Below are 17,305 nucleotides of genomic sequence, written 5' to 3' on the forward strand. Positions count from 1 at the left end.
AAAATGCACCATTGTTATTACTTTCCTTATCATAAACACATTCATCCCAATTTACATTTGTGTATTCCTTTAGCATGTAATCTGCATTGATTTTATACTAGAGACCAAAACTTGGGGTACCTTTCAAATACCTAAAAATACTCCTAATTGATGACACATGTGATTGCTTTAGAATAGCCTAAAATCTTGCAACTAAATAGACAACTTGCATAACATATGATCTAGATGTAGTTAAATACTACAATCCTCTAATCATATAACTATACTTATTTTGATCAACATCTAGAGATTTACCATCTTTGCTCAACTTACAACCAACAAACAAGCGAGTAGCAACCAGATTATAATTTTTCATTTTAAACTTCTTCAACATTTCCTTGACATACTTGGCCTGAGAAATAAAAATTCCATCTTCCAACTACATAACTTGCAAACCAAGGTAGAAGATAACTCACCAATCATTGACATTTCAAATTTCTTTTGCATCTCTTCTATAAAGTCTTCACATAGACCATCATTTCCTCCAAATATAATATCATCAAAATAAACAACAACAATCACTGGTTTGTTACCTTCAACTTTGAAATAAAGATCGTTGTCAACAGTACTTGGGTGAACCCACAATAGTGGGTTACACTTTTATGGATGAAATAAATTGACTCTTTTGTCCAAAACTCGATTTTGGCCACCTTCTATCAAAACTCACTTTTGATCGAATGCAAAATATGCATTCGATCAAAAGTATTTAGCACAATACTTTCGATTGAACATTTTTTTGATTATATTATTAATTTAAAAACAAGTTCAATTGAACCTAGGTTCGATCGAACCCTATTTTTTTAGGGTTTTTAAATTAAAAACACCCAACTACTGAAAATGACAATTTCATTTTTGGCAACATCTAGGCCCAAGAGAAGAAAGCAAAATATTGTGACGAACCTCTGAACCAGTCCTCTAGGTTGGCATTTTGTCATAATTTTTTTTATAAAATTTGGTTTTCTATCATATTTTATGTTGATTTCAAGTGTATATACATGTATATATGTATATATACAGATACTCATAAATCAACCAAATCTTCATGCAGACATCCCTCTACAAATCCTTTAATCCACAAACTCTAATCTCAAATACACAGAACAAAATAGCTCATTGAACTCACATCATTGGCACAGATAGAGAAAATATGTTGACATCAATGACAACACATATCTCAGATATCACTTAAGCACATATTTGCAACATTATTCCAATACCTAGAAATAATGAGATTTATAGTCAAGCTTTGGCATCTAAATCATATTTGTGTTGGTATAAGTTTGATAACCAATCTTGGGTTAGAATTATTAGTGCCAAGTATTTGAGTGGTTTTCTTAATAAAAATATTATAAGAATGGATTTATTTAGAAAAGGTTTAATAGTATGGGATATTGTAAAGATAGGAGCTACCATTTTCAAAGATGGACTCTCTTGGACTATCAAAACTAGTTCAAAGTCTCTTTTTGGAATGACTCTTGGGATGTTGATTTGCTCATTCTATTTTCCTATCCTCTTCTTCATCCCTTGAGTAAATTATTTGGGAATCTAGACGGACTATAATAGCTAACTTCAAGATTTCACTATTTTTACGGAATTCTTAGATATATAGCTAGGAGGATTATAGTAGTTTTCCTAGATGTGGTTTTCTTGAAGCTTAAGCAACTCACTCAACTTCTCAAAAGGGTTGGCCTTGTTGTATAAAGGAAAATAATTCTCTTATTTTGGGTTATGATTGAAAAGGGGCTTATTTAAAAAATTCTTGCATGTTGAATGTCTAACAATTTTATTAGGTTGGTTAAGATTATAGTTGTTAGTGCTAACCATGACATCGATTTCAATTATACTAGCCTCAACAACGACTAACATAGTTGAAGTTGTGTTTGTGGAAATAAGAATTATAATAGTTTTAATTTGATGTCAATTAATTTGTTAATTAAATAATATCTATATAATATTATCATACTAATTGTAGTATGATATAAATACAAATATTGACAATCAATTCTCCTATAAGTCATGTGAGTGGCATCACGGCTTTAAATTCATAAAATATAGCCATAAAGTCATAGTCCTAGGGAATGAAATGGTGTAGCAGTTTGCTTGCCCAAGTGAGCTTCAAAGCAAAATTGCCATTGGTATGTTTATGAGTTAGGGTCACTATCTTTTGATAAATCCTCTTAGCTTTTGCATCTTATTCAAAATGATTAGATTAGATAGAAATAAGAGGTTTTACTCTATTATTGATTATGGTGATTTTAGTTATTCTTTTTTCTCTACATTTCACTATAGGGATGAATCTTGGGTTTTTACTACTCTTGCTTTAGCAATTGCACTTACCATCTGCAAATTAAAAAAATGCAATTAATCTACTATAATTACTTTAATATATTTTTAAAACCTTCACTAGGAATGTTTAAAATCATTCAACTCATTCCTATAAAGTAATACTTAGAATTTGGAATACTAATATTCATACATATGAAAAACATGTGAACTAAAAATTAAAAATGAAATAAATTTGGTCGTACTTTAAGAAACAAAAATGTAAACCATTACTTGTGGGTCCAGTTTTACTTTTAAGAGCAAAAATATAAATGTAGAAGAGGTACAGTTATATATTCAAAATAATATGTGTTATTCAAGTATAATAACATAAATCAATTTTCAAAGATGTAACCTTCACCATTGAAAAGGAAAATTTAAATACGAGTATATTAAATAAAATCGATTCAAAATTAATTTTATCAAATAATTTGAAGCGAATAATTTTTAAAAAGCTATCACATGGAGCATACATATAGTTAATATGGAGTACATATTAATTATTAGTCCCTGCGTTTGCTGAGATTTTTAATTTTTTAAGAAACTATATTGTTTGACCAATCAAAACATTGAATTAAATTCACATAATAGACTAGAAGTTCTTAAAAATAAATCATTCCCTTAATTCATTTCATGCTTTTGAATTACTCTGTATCTGCCTATGATTTGTAGCATTTCGGCTAATTTGAGCTGAGGAGATACTAGAAAAAGGTAAAACATGTGACACATTTCCAAGTTGCTAGGAGTAATAATACTATAGACCATATTATTTTTTTTAATACAAAAGTTGTTTTTGTTTTACAATATAATTAAAATTTATTTTAATAATAATTATATATTTTTTTATTTTTTTTAAAGGTAAGTGCTATCATCTGTGAGGATAGCGCCCTCTATTAATAAAAGAAAATAAATACATAGTCATGCTATTACATATCCAATACAAAAATATCTTCAACTAAGGAAAGAGCATAGCTGCAATTAATAATAATTATATTATGTTTTATAGAATTTAATATTTTTTATTTTAAAATAAGATTTATAATATTTATTTTCCAGTTTATTTTTATTAAAATTGTTTTTAATTAAATTATATTTTGAATGAAATTTATTTTATAAATTTTATTTAAACAAAATTTATAGTATTTAATATCTTTTATTTTAAAATAATTTATTAAATTTAATATACAATTTAATTTTATTAAAATATATTTTAAATAAAATTTATTTTACTAATTGTATTTAAATAAAACTTATTTTTATGTAGATTATAACCTTTCAGAAAGGGTGAGATGGCGGCACTGGACGATAGCAGGAGCGGCGCTGGCGAACAGAACAGGGCTACTAATCTAAGGTATTATGGCTCCCAGTCCACAAAGGTTGGTTCTTGGAGCAATGAAGCGGACATTGCTTTTCCCATTAAGACTGGTAGAATGCAAGCGGTCCAAGAACTGGATAAAGCAGGGGTAACAAATAGGTTTCAGGGCTCCAAATATTCCAGTCCACAGTTAAACCATGGAAATCCCTACTCAAGTGGTAATCTGTGCCCTATTGACCCGCACAAGTGGAAGGTGAATGGTTTCCATTGGAACAACAAAGACTGGTTCCGCAAGGCTAACCATCATGTATCTGAGGGCCTCAAAAACTGGTATCCACTGCCTAAACCTAACACCTCTAATGCGCCGCTCGAGAGAGACATCCCTTATACTGACTCTTTTTGGCTCCCCTGACTGATCATGGTAATTTCCAAAAATGGAATGGGCGCTTTAGGCAAGGAAAATCTAAGGCGGATCAAGCAAGGTTTTGGAGATCTAACTTCCATCCAATTAATCGGAACCCTCAACCGAATCTGGAAAGATGCCCAGATTTTCGGAGAGCAGTCTCTCTCTCTCATCGGCCTCATTTTCATAAACCGGTAAGTAAAACCTCAAGACCCACTATCTTTTTGGATGAGAATAAAATTAATTCTGCTTGTTCAAATTTGCTTGAGTCTTGCCTTTTTATCAAGTGGGGTGGTGGAAAGTGGGTTAAGGACAGCTTTGAATCCTGGTGTAGAGCACAGTGGGGAAAGGATATTAATATTAATATTCTCCCAAACGATTTCTATATGATTGAATTTATGAGCAACAAGGAGCAATGGAAAGCTAAAAAAAGAGGTCCATATATCCTAGATGGTATTGAAGTTCACATCATCGATTGGCAGCCCAATTTCAATCCCTAGACATATGTCTTGCCGGATAGCAAGGTATGGATAAGACTGTATAATTGTCCCTCGAATTATTGGCACATTGATGTCATTAAGGACATATGCAAAAACCTTGGTACCTTTGTATCGACTAATGATATCTTGGAAGATAAACTATGGGGAAGCTTTCTTAGAATTTGTATTAGCACAAATCAAATTCTTGACGAAGTCAGAATTATTGGGGTTGGAAAGATCTGGATTCAAAAGATTGACAGGGTAGATCAGCTGCATATTTGTCCCAAATGCTTCTCCTTGGATCATTCCAGTATTAGTTGTGATGTCTCGGCTATGATACAGAGAAATTATTCCTATATGCAATCTCCTATTGAGGATAAACTGCAACCGAAACCTCTCATTATCGATGACTTCGGGGATGCCCTTTGCAATGATACTCTTGAGAAGGGGAATGTTATGCTAACAGAGGAAACCCCTTTGATCATAGTCCCCCCCTCCTCTGGTCAAAGCGAGAGCCAACAAGATCTTCTCACACTGCTGGAGAAGACCAAATCCCTACAGGCAGACATTGAATCCAAGATTGCGGACTCTCTTCCACCCTCCCCCTTTGTGCCTAGGAATCAATTGGAAATTGAAAACGGAAATCCACCCTCTCTGGATATGGAGAATGACACTACAGGGGTGCTGGGAGGGCATACTCGCTCTCCAATAGGTATTGAACTAGAAGATGGCGAAATTGAAACCTCATCCTCGAAGGGGGAGGAGGACTTTGAACCTGAATCAGAGCTTATAATGGAGGGTTCCTTAAAAGGTTTTGGAAAATTAGATTTGACTATTGATAAACCAAATTTTAAACCAAAAGGTGTACGGGGGCGCAAGTCCAAAAAAGTCATGCTAGCAGTAGCCGGTGCTGCTTGTGGTCAAACTAAACTTAATTTAGGGAAGGGAAATGCCCTTCCCCAGTAGTCATGAGACTCTTATCTTGGAACATCAGGGGCATCAATGCCCTTGACAAATGGCGCTTGATTAAGTGCTAGATTGATGACACCAAAGGAGATATTTGGCTATTACAAGAAACTAAATGGAGCAAGGCTGAGTTTGAGGCCAAAATGAGAGTTTGGAAACAGTGGAATGGGTTTTTTAGGCAATCGGATGGAGCTTCTGGTGGCTTGGGAATTATTTGGAACCCCATGAATGTTAGGATCTCACTTGTGGGAGAAGATAAGTATTGACAACATTGCTTGGTCACTATTCTTGGATGAAATGAGAACTTCAATCTCTTCAATGTGTACGAACCTTCTTCTGCTAGTGATAAGCGGGCTCTCTGGGACCTCCTATCCATTAAGCTAAATAATATTACTGATGGTAGTTGTGTGGTAGCTGGGGATTTTAATGTGATCCTTTCTGGCATTGAGAAAAGTGGGGGTATTCAGAGGACTGGTACGTCCCAAAAAGACTTCTTGGACTTTGTTGAGAAGAATCACCTCTTAGACATTGTTCTGAAAAATGGAATTTTCACATGGTCGAACTGGAGATTGGGCTTCACTAATATTGTTGAATGGCTTGACCAGTTCCTTGTTTCTGGCGATTGGCTAGGCCAAAATCTAGCCTTAGAATCATCGATTCTTTTACTCATCAGATCAAATCACTAGCCGATCTGTATGGATTTCGCCTTGGCTCAAGCGGAGGGAGGTACTCCGTTCTGGTTTGAGAAAATGTGGCTCAGAGTGGCTGAACTACATGATCTTATAGCGGCTTGGTGGAATGAACCGGTATTTAGGAATCATTCAATACTTCTCATTCTCAATAAAAAACTCAAGTATATTAAGGTTAAGATCAAGGAATGGAATAATAACCACTTCAACAATATTCATATGGAGAAAGTAAGAATTAAGGCTGAACTGGCAGATTTAACCAACTTTGTTACGTCTTCAGGAATGACTGAGGAGCTATTCATCAAAGAAAATTCTCTTAGAGCTGACCTAAATAAAATCCTTAGATGTGAGGAAATCCACTGGCGACAAAAATCAAGGGAGTTATGGTTAAAGGAGGGAGATAAAAACACCAAATTCTTCCACCGATCGGCCATTGCCAATCGAAATAGAAACAAAATATTGAAGATTATGAGATCGGATGGAGTCACTGTCAGGAATTACGAGGACATTGCGCAGGAAGCTGTAAGTTTCTTTGACTCTCTGCTGAATGGTGACTGTCAAATTGATCATGAAGCAAGAGCCAGAATTCTAAACTCAATCCCATCCATCATTTCTGCCAAACAAAATGCAGCTCTCTATACACCCATTTCTATTGATGAAGTAAGGAAAACCACCCTCCAGGTGGAACCGGATAAGACTCCTTGCCTGGATGGCTTCCCTGTCACGTTCTTCCATCATTACTAGGATATCATTGCTCGATATTTACACCTTGGTGTAGAAGAATCAAGAAAGAAGATGACTATGTTAGGGGCCATCAATCACACCTTTTTTACTCTAATTCCAAAGAAGCAGAACCCACAACAGATGAGTGACTTCAAGCCTATCGCTCTATGCAATACTGTATATAAGATTGTAACAAAGATCATAGCTAACAGATCGAAGCCCCTCCTTAAGCACATCATATTAGAGGAACAAAGCGGGTTTTCCCCTGGAAGATCCATTGTAGAAGGTATCATTGTTGCTCATGAAATACTCCACACAACTAGGAAAACCAAGGACTCCTGTATGATTTTAAAACTGGACATCCTGAAAGCTTATGACATGGTGGATAGGAATTTCCTATTTGATGTTCTCAATAAATTTGGCTTCTGCAAGGAATGGCTCACTTGGGTCATGAGTTGTCTCTCTTCCCCCAAATTCTTTGTTCTGGTCAATGGTTCATCCCACGGTTTCTTCTCTTCGACAAGAGGTATTTGACAAGGTGATCCATTATCACCCTTTCGGTTTATCATAATGGTTGAAGCTTTAGGTTGATCCATAAGAGCTCTCCAACAAGATGGTCATTGGGTTGGAGTTAATGTGGCAACAGGGGTTGAAAAAATGACTCATCTTCAGTTTGCTGATGACACCATTCTTTTTGGATCGGCCTATAGGCGGGAAGCCAGATCAATCAAAACTTGCCTTGATGATTATTATTTGGCTTCTGGACAGAAAATCAACTGGCATAAATTTGAAGTGTTTTTTGTCAACACTCCGCTCAACTTGCAAACGGTATTATCAAGGATTCTCAATCTCAGAGTTGCTAATTTCCCAGGGAAATTTCTTGGTACCCCGCTCTTTATTGGTAGTAACAGAGCTCACCACTAGAAGCACCTCATTGATAAGTGCAAATCCAAGATGGCAACTTGGAAAGGCAAGTGGTTATCTTCTGCTGGGAAACTCACTATGATAAAGTTGGTCCTTTCAGTGCTATTGGTTTTTTCCATGGCTTGCCTACAATTACCGATGGCAGTTGAAGATGAATTGATTTCTCTAATGAGAAATTTCCTTTGGAATGGGTCAGATGATAAAGGTAAATTTCCCCTGATAGCTTGGAAAAAGATCTGTCAACCAAAAATGGCAGGTGGTGCTGGTATTCGCCAAATATCAATTATGAATTTAGCAATGGATGCTAAATTGGTTTGGGAAATCTGTAGCGGCGGGAAGCAAAAATGGGAAAGGCTCCTGAAACATAAATATCTAGACTCCCTAGAACCTAAGAGGATTCTAACTATCAACAACCCTCCCAGGGGTTCGGCTATCTGGAATTTCATTTTGGATAGCAAGGAAATCATAAGTGATCAGGTTACCTGGGAGGTCAAGAATGGTAGGGATGCTTCCTTTTGGTTTGATTCTTGGTCGGGTGAAGCTGTCCTATGTCACAACCCCTCTCTACATCCTATTATGGAGGAAATTTTTCACCTCTGGGGGCATAATATCTGCGATTATGGCTATCCGATCCTAGAAAATGGTATTTCTAAAGGGAAATGGAACTCCTTGGACGAGCTAGACTTGGATCAGTTTCAGAAGGACTTATTTACTGACATTCTCAACAAAAGGATTATTTTCCCTTCCCCTGATAAGGATATTATTAGGTGGTGTGGATCCTCTGATGGAAAATACAAGGTATGCTTTTCCTACAAGTTGAAAGAAGCGACTATAGACAAAAAAGACTAGCCTGTTAATCTATTTTGGCATCAACACCTCCTTCCCAAAGTGGGTTCATTTGCCTGGTTGGCTTGCCAGAGGAAAATTTTAACTCAAGAAAGGCTCCATTCAATGGGTATCAATGGACCCAGTAGATGTCCTTTATGTCTAGATCAGGAAGAGACTGTAGATCATCTTCTTCTCCATTGCAAATTGTCCAGTCATTGTTGGTGGCATTTCATGGGAAAACTGAGATTATTCGGCCCCTTCCCAGTAGGGCTGGACAAATGGTTTTTGAAATGGCCTAAACCAGTAGGAAAGGTGGTTTTTTCTGATTTGCTCTTCATCCTCCCATCACTTCTAATTTAGGAAATTTGGAAAGAAAGGGACCACAGAATCTTCCAGGGTAAAGATATGGGCCCTCAGTCTCTTTGTGCGAAAATTGAGAACCACCTGATTGAGCTCCTGAATGTGGTGGCCCAATCCAAAACACTTAAGAAAAATTTGTTCATGGAATGGGATTGTAAGATTAAGATGGCTCTTCCAAACGTACTCATCCCTCCGATTTTCGATCTGGGCTCTCTGGTGGATCAGACCAATCCAAGAGCGGGGGTGATTTGGGACGCACCAACGGTTGGGTGGAGCAAGGTAAACTTTGATGGTGCTTCTGCAGACAATCCGGGCCAAAGTGGTATTGGTTGCATTCTGAGGGACTCTAATGGTCTCTGTATAAAAGAAATCTCTGAAAAGATTGGAGTAGCTACTAATAATGAAGCGGAATTCAGAGTGGCATTAAGAGGTTTTCAGCTAGGGAAGGAGCTTGGGGTGCAGAAAATTCATTCGGAGGGTACTCATTAAATGTCATTAATGCGATCCTCTACAATAACACCCCTTGTTGGCGCCTTAACCAGTGGCTTCAACCGATTGTGGTGCTACTAGCTACCTTTGATGAATTTCGGGTTAGCCATATCTACAGAGAAGGCAATGGTGAAGCCGATAGACTTTCTAAATTGGCTATAACCATTAGTGACCCCCCCTAAAGATCCACCGATGATGTTCTCTATTGGGCTGATTGACATGCTCTCCTCACTCAGCTTGGGTCCTTTGAATTATGGCATGTATGGGTGGGTCTCCTGATAGGTGCATGCTCTCCATTTCTATCTATCCCCTCTGGTTGTGGAGTAAACTGGTGCTCTACTCCCCGGTAGCTGTGATTCTCCCTCTCCACCTTTTGGTCTTGCTTTCGGTGGAAAGATAGACTGGTTGCCTTGTTAACCGGTTAAGGTCTCCTCTTATCATCATGATGTGACAAATTGTCGACACTATTGATTAGTGCCAGCTTTTGGCTTGTGGCTATTAAATACAAGTGTACTTGAGTATCCATTTACAGCTGTATCCTTTCAAGATTTGTTTATGATCACTTGATGCTTAAAGTCAATCGACATCAAGTTGAGGAGTTTTGGAGTAGATGGTTAGTCAGATACCGACAGCTCACGTGTGTGGGCATTTATTGGAGACGTAGGTGCAGGGTGTCGTATTCTTTGGTTTGATTCCTTGCTATTTAATAAAGGAATACCCCTTCTTTCCACCATATTTTGTTTTCCTCTCTTGGCAACTCGGTATGGAGACCCCAATCCTCCTCGAAGCTACTTATTGTCAGATGGATTTCTTGGGCGAAATCACAGACAGGCATCTACAAGAGGTCCTTTTCTCTCGACATCCTCTCATTCTCCACAACTTAAAGAGGATCCTAGGAAAGGAATTTCTTATGGCTTACCACAGGTACAGAGCTAATGCTGATATTCCAACCTTTTTTCTTCCAATATTAATCTACATGGGGACTAGTAAGCAACAAGCAAAACTGCTAACCCAAATGATGTTCAAGCACCGCCTGTTGGGGGAAATAGATGTTGTTTTGGAAAATATTGATTCCAATCTCATAATTCTGCTTCCCCAAAATTACTATATGTCACTTAGCAACATAGCGGAGGTGAAGAAGCTTGTGATTGTTAATTCTCTGGATTTTGAATCCTTCCAAGCAACTTGGCCCGTCATCTCTAGGAACATTGAGTTCCTTCTGAAAGCGGTTGGTATACAAAGTGGTTTCACGTTGAATTGGAGGGCAATTTTTCTCTGTGGTGAAGATCTAGCAGTGACTGATGACATCGGGATCCTTGAGAATGGTGATCTGGTGGATGGAAACGACTGGGGGTTTGGGCTGGGTGAAGAATGGTATCCAAACGACTACCGACTCCCTAAGGAGAAGGCGGAATCGACAGCTCATTTTAATTGTGGCCCTGAATGTCCCATTGACTTAGATGCGGCCAATGCACTCATGGATGATGCTTCTGATGGCTCTCTGTGACTCTGGTTGACTCTAAGCCTCCGGTCTCTCTGCGTTTTGAGATTGTTTGTTTTTGTCTTATGACCTTTGTGTCCTTAAGAGGTCGGTATATTGTTGTCCTCATCCATTCTCGTGTTGATTTCTCTTTTCCATGGATTAGAGCTATGGTAGGGGGTTTTCTTCCTGATTCTTTCCCCCTACTGCTCTTATTGAATCGGGCCTTTTATTTTCCTTCTTTTTAATACAAGGGTGCTGCTTCTCTTCAGCTATTTACTTATTAAAAAATAAAAATTTATTTTTTATTTTAAAAATAAAAATAAAAATAAGTATAAATAAGTTTAATAAATTTGTCCAAGGGGTTGAGCTTAACTGATTAAAACACTGGGTTCTCATTGTGGAGACCCAAGTTCAATTCCCAATAGGGACATCTAAAAGTGGAATTCTAAGCTATGACTCTTGGCCTTCCATGGGATGGGGAAGGTCTTGGGGTCAATCTAATCAAACATAATAATAATAATAATAATAATAATAATAATAATAATAATAATAATAATAATAATAATAATAATAATAATAATAATAATAATAATAATAATAATAATAATTCAAAGATATGTAATGGGGATGGGGCCCCCTACTGTGGCCCCACTGGTTCATAGCTCCAGTAAAAAGCTATTCAGGCTTCGGCCAATTACCTATCAAAAAATGTGCGCAAATATTATTATTAAAGTGTCATATAGGTATAATACAAAAATGAGAATATTTTTTTATGGTTAAGCATTTTTTATGCTTTATTTATTTTTAAGTTCGTTCTAAGAAAATACAAAAAAAAATTTGATGCCATTTATATTAAATTGATTGGTGTTTAATGTAATTCTCTTTTTACAAACCCCTCCATTTTTTATTCAACTATAACAAGATTTATCTACAAAAAGAAATTGAAAATAAATCACGCAATGTCTATTGGTAGTACTTTGGTAGAAAATATTAAGAGTGCAACCACACCAAGGGAAGTTTGGGAATAAATTACCACAATATTTGAATATAGAATGATGAAAGAGGACACATTTTATGTAATTTATTTGGTCTTTGTTTCTTCTTTGTTTTATTAGTGTCTTGTTTGTCATTCTATAAGTTTTTTTAATGTATTTTATTTTATTTATTTCTTCACTTTTATTTTCATTTGTGTTTCTATTTTTCTTGTTAATTTTCCTTTTGTTAGATTCTTATAAATGTTAGTTTTATTAATTTTTTTAATAGTTTTCTTTTTCTTCTTTCCATTTATCTAGATGTTGGTTTTCTTCAATCTCTCTTCCCTTTTTTCCTTTTCTTTTTATTTTTTAATTATATTTTATTATCTTTTTTTTTCCTCTTTTTTTGATAAAAGTGATCAATAGTCACTCAAATTTTATTACTATAAAAAGAGTGTACAAAGTTGGCTTCAAAGAAAGTGAAGCAGATTACAAATGTGCATGAAACCCAACCAAAAGAGGAGGAATCCCAGAGATACGACAATATAACCACCCATCAACCCCCATGCTGGCAAGCCAACATGATGCACATTATGCACAATCAAAGTCCAACAAACATTACAGTAAGTAATTACAAGAGTGAATTCACAAGACCAACAGTCAGTAAAAATCAAAAGAAGAGGAAGGAGAATTGTCTAAAATATCCACCAAATTGAACCAATCACATCCAATTCCATACAACAGAGATCATGTACTAGATAAATATTAGGAGTATTTCAAGCAACACTATCCATAGAAGCATAACCCACAAAGACATCCACAATAGGAGAAACAACATGCAATGGAGGGATAGCCATTAGCTCCACTCCATCACAGTCACCTAGGTGACTAAGAAGAGTAAAAAGCCCCAAAAAATAATCAAGGGTAGAAGACACCAAAGAAGGAGCCACCACTTCAAGAAAATTCCCAAATTCCTTAATAGCATCTCTGAAGTCACCCACCTACACACCAAAACTAACCACAACAAGGAGCTCACAAATACAAGTGTTAGCCATGAAGATGTTAAAATTCACAGGACCACCAATAGGGAAGAAACCAAAATCTAGTCTATAAGAAATGAGCAAAAAAACCAGGATATCTTGATCAAGAAACTCATGATTCACAAACTTAAATGCAATAAAAATAACCAAAGGAATATCAAGTAAAAGATCCATAATAAGTTGAGAAATTTGGAAACTACTTTAGAGAGAAGGGTAGAAGAGTTACTTTCCAGCCAAGAATTACCAATTAAACTACAAATAGCCTCCTCAATGTGATTACAACTCATAGAGAATACCATTGACAACCACTCAAAGGAGTAAGTGATATCCATCCTAACCTCCCAAGCTCACTACGAGATCCCGATTAGATACTCCATTTAATACACAATGCCACTATACCAAATAATAGACTAAAAAATCGATGGCAAGACCATAATATATATTCATTTCATAAGAAGCTTGCCAAAGAAACCTTACCTCTTCATAATTAGAGCACGTCAGCTCAAATTACATGATAATTAAAACAACTTGAAAAAATTCCATCAAGAAATAAATAACATACATGCAAAGAAGATTCGATAAGAAAGAGGAAATTAAAACCATATAAGTAGGGACTCGTATTCAAGAAGTGCAATATTGAACTACTAGCAACAACTATGTGTCCAAGAAAGCAAACACAAGGCAATATACATTGAGCATGAGATCACACTGCCAACAAAGTACGTACCACAACCCAGGTCACTGCATTGGTAGATTATATATAAGCAATCAACAAAGTGTATGAAATAATAATGAATGATGTGGGTCGTACCACCACCGATGCTAAAACACTGCTAACACATACTCAACGAAGGACATCATTAATATACCAAACATGCCACCAAATGATTAACAAGTCACATTTCAAGTATGATAATAATTTGTAATGAAGATGTCAATCATCATTCGATAATACAATCTATCCACATCACCACTGCCATGCAAAATAATACCATTAGAACTGGTGGAATCATACATCTCAATCAAATTGGGAGACTAAGTAGACATGAGTTAAAAAAAATATATTGCAAAAGGGGGAAGCTCCTTCCCTAAAATTTCATGAAAGGATACTTGATCATCAAAAGCCAAAATGACAAGCTTATCAACAACATGATTCAATTCTTTATAGAAATGGCGAACCTCATGAGAAGAGAAGTAATTCAATTGTAAAATAACCTTATCCAAAATATATCAATTGAAGATGTCAAAAATGACATCTCTTAGAAACAAGAGCATGGAAAATAAACATTGAATCACCCTCAATGACTAGATCTTTAATACCAAGAGATACAACCAAATCAAGACCAAGGCTAAGAGCCATAAGCTCTGCATTATTATTAGACCCATCTGCATTTCTTTTACACGTGGATTTCACAATCATTGCATTAAAATTTGATATCAAAGCACCAATGCTTGATTTTCCAGGGTTTGCCTTAGAGAGGCCCCATCATAATTGAGCTTAAATTTCCCAACAAGAGGAAGAAATCGTTTAGCCTTATTTCTAAGAGATAGCTTAGCACATCCATTATCAAAAGATCCAAATGAAGGGGGAGCTCATAATAAAGGCCACCCCTTAGAGATTTCATTGTCCCGAGAGGAAAATAATTTGAGATGAATCTGATTCTTAAAAATAAAGGACATAACTACTTCAGAAATTGCTCTTTCAATAGTAAAAAAAAATAAAAAAGAAGAAATTTTCTTCTTGAAGGTCCTATTATTCCTCTCAATTCATATGTTATAAATGATTAGAGAAGGGCCAACTTCCCAAAGGCATGAAAACAGGGAAGAAGAGGAAGAAAACCATACTGACCAGCTTGCATATTGGACCATTAGAGAGGGGCACAAAGAAGAAAACCACCCTACCTTCCCAAAAAACCAATACCAACACTTAAAAGAGAAGGGACAATGCAAAAAAAGATGATTAGTAGACTCAATGAAATGACCACAAAGAAAACAAAAAAAAAATAGTGATGATGCCAAACCGATCTAACTTGAGACCAGTTAAAACCCTATATTGAACAACCAACCAAGAAAAAGAGCCACATTTAGGAAAACAAGTAGATCCCCAATAAAGTTTAGTAGAGAAATCAAAATGACTATTAGCCATAAGCAAGGAAGAATAACCTTCCTTAAAAGAATACAAACCTAATTTGGCACTTTGTCCATATAAACTCATCATCTCTGTCTAAAAGAACAACCACCCTAGATTGCATATTCACATGATAAGAATCCTTTAAACCTTGAGAAACAAAAAATAAGAATCCTTTAAACCTTGAGAAGCAAAAAAAAGAATCAATTGAATTCCAATGAGCAATAGGAACGACCCCCAAATGATCAATCAAAAAATAATCTAAAACAAAATTACGAGATTTTAAGACAAGAATAAGATCATACCAATATCTAATACTGACCATAGATGGGAATCCATTCCAAACCTCCTCCCAAAATATGGCCTTACATCAATTGTGTATAAGCCAAGACAAATGAGGCAAAATAATAGATCGACATGAAGAAATAAAATTCCAAAAAGATAACCCCTTAGGAAGGGAAGAAGCAGTAAAAATACTCCTCCTATCAAAGCCAAACAAATATTTAAAAACATAATTTTAGCCCATTTTAGATAAGGGGTCTTATATAATTTCCACACTAATTTGGCTCCCAGAGCCAAATTCTGGGATTGTAAATCTCTGATACATGCACCTCCCCAATTCTTAGGGGGACAAACGCTATCCCAAGCAAAAAGAGGAATTTGAGTTCGCCCCCCCCCCCGCCCATATTATTATTCCAAAGAAACTTCCTTAATACTAATTGGAGGTTAACAATACAATTCTTAGGAGCTTTCAAAACTGACATAATGTAAATAAAGATAGAATGTAAGATAAATTTGATCATCAAAATCTTACCTGTAAAAGATAGCCATTTGTGTTTCCAAGACAAGATCCTAGCCGAGATAGAGGAAATTAATTTTTCCCAAAATTTATGCTTCTCTGAAACCCCATAGAAAGGGAGACCCAAATATTTACAAGGAACCAACTAGAAAACCCCATAATTGAGATAATCTATGTTGAAGCAGCGGAGGAACATTTAAGAAAACATTCTAAATTTTTCCTAGTTAACAAATTGGCTAGAAGTAGAAGTATAATTTAAAATCACTTTCTTAATAACCTTAGATTCAGAAATAGAAGCACATCCAAAAAGAAACGTATCATCTACAAATAAGAATTGAGTTTGAGGAGTCAGAAGATTCATGATAGAGATTCATTTCCAAGATCCACAAAGTCTGACAACATTAATGACTCTACTTAAACCTTTAGCCATAATTATGAATAAGAAGGGAGACAGAGGATCTCCCTATTGAATTTTCCTAGAGGAGGGAAAGAAGCCACAATGAGAGACATTAGTTAAAACAAAGAACCTAGCAAAGGAAATACAAGCCAAGATCCATTCAATCCAGGAATCAACAAAACCAAATTTTCTCAGAATTCTACTTGAGAAATCCCAATTAACCCTATCATATGCTTTCATCATATCAAGCTTAAGAAACAATGGAATGTAAGATTTCATGGGCATGTAAGGATCATGTAATGATTTACCGACATTAAATCATTAATAACAATGGAATGTAAGGATCATATCTACTTTGCCAAAAGAGAGGAAATTGAGGTAGTTTGTGCAAACAATCTTATACGTGCACGAGGACAGAGCCCCTTATGAGATCAGACATTTTTGTGTGTGAAATCATTCCCAGTTTTTGAAAGACATTAGTAAATTGACCCATAAGTAGTAAAACCACAAATATACCAATTGTGCAATCATCACAAAACATGGTTAAAGAGAAAATTATTAAACGTGAAACAAATCCCTCCCTGATTGCTCCCTTAATGATCTAATTTCGAGGAATTCTCTCTGTGATAGAACCACCTTTTTTATTCTTTCTCACACCCCATATTTGCCAAAATATCTGCCAACCTATTATCTTCTCTGTAGCAGTGCACAAATTGGTAAGAATCTAGAGAAGAAATTAGTTCTCTTGCTTCCTAAATGATGTAGTCTAACTGCCAATTGGGAGTTTGTTGCAAGAGGAGGGACTATATGATATTTTGATAGTCCACTTCTATTATTAGGTTGTTGGCCTTAGATTTTATTGCTAATTTGATACCAAGATAGAGGGCCTTTTCTTCTGTTGTGTTATTAGTACCATTCGAGATCTCCCATAATCGGCTACTAGGATT

The sequence above is a fragment of the Cryptomeria japonica genome, chromosome 7 (genome assembly GCF_030272615.1).
Source record: "Cryptomeria japonica chromosome 7, Sugi_1.0, whole genome shotgun sequence".
In the NCBI taxonomy this organism is placed as follows: domain Eukaryota; kingdom Viridiplantae; phylum Streptophyta; class Pinopsida; order Cupressales; family Cupressaceae; genus Cryptomeria; species Cryptomeria japonica.